General features: G+C 48.3%; 1 protein-coding gene across 1 annotated transcript in view; it reads right to left on the bottom strand.

The window, feature by feature from the left end:
* Positions 1–65: 65 nt before the first annotated feature.
* The window catches only part of CSUI_005856 (myosin h), an 11,571-nt gene continuing 11,404 nt past the window's right edge, over positions 66–232 (bottom strand). The window contains exon 11 of the mRNA XM_068066024.1: positions 66–232. This exon is cut by the window's right edge and continues 25 nt beyond it. The gene's annotated coding sequence lies outside the window, so the exon portion shown is untranslated.

The raw sequence follows: 232 nt of genomic DNA, 5'->3' as shown, positions 1-232 counted from the left end.
CCTTCTCTCTTCGTTTTCTTTTTCCGATGTATTGCTTTCCGTTTGTCTCACGACCCGATCGATGGCTTACGACTTTGGCTCCGAGAACGCTCATGAGAACGTTGTTGTCTTCAACGAAATCCGTGAAGGAAGCGCGATAGGCAAAGCCTTTATGAATGATCGCCACGGCCTCTAAGACCGACAAGCTTATCATCTGCCCTAACGTGGTCTCTGTCTCAAAGACACGAGACTT

This window comes from Cystoisospora suis (genome assembly GCF_002600585.1).
Source record: "Cystoisospora suis strain Wien I chromosome Unknown contig_2877, whole genome shotgun sequence".
In the NCBI taxonomy this organism is placed as follows: domain Eukaryota; phylum Apicomplexa; class Conoidasida; order Eucoccidiorida; family Sarcocystidae; genus Cystoisospora; species Cystoisospora suis.
The sequence above is the reverse complement of the archived record's forward strand: the minus strand, read 5'-3'. Positions and strand labels throughout refer to the sequence as shown.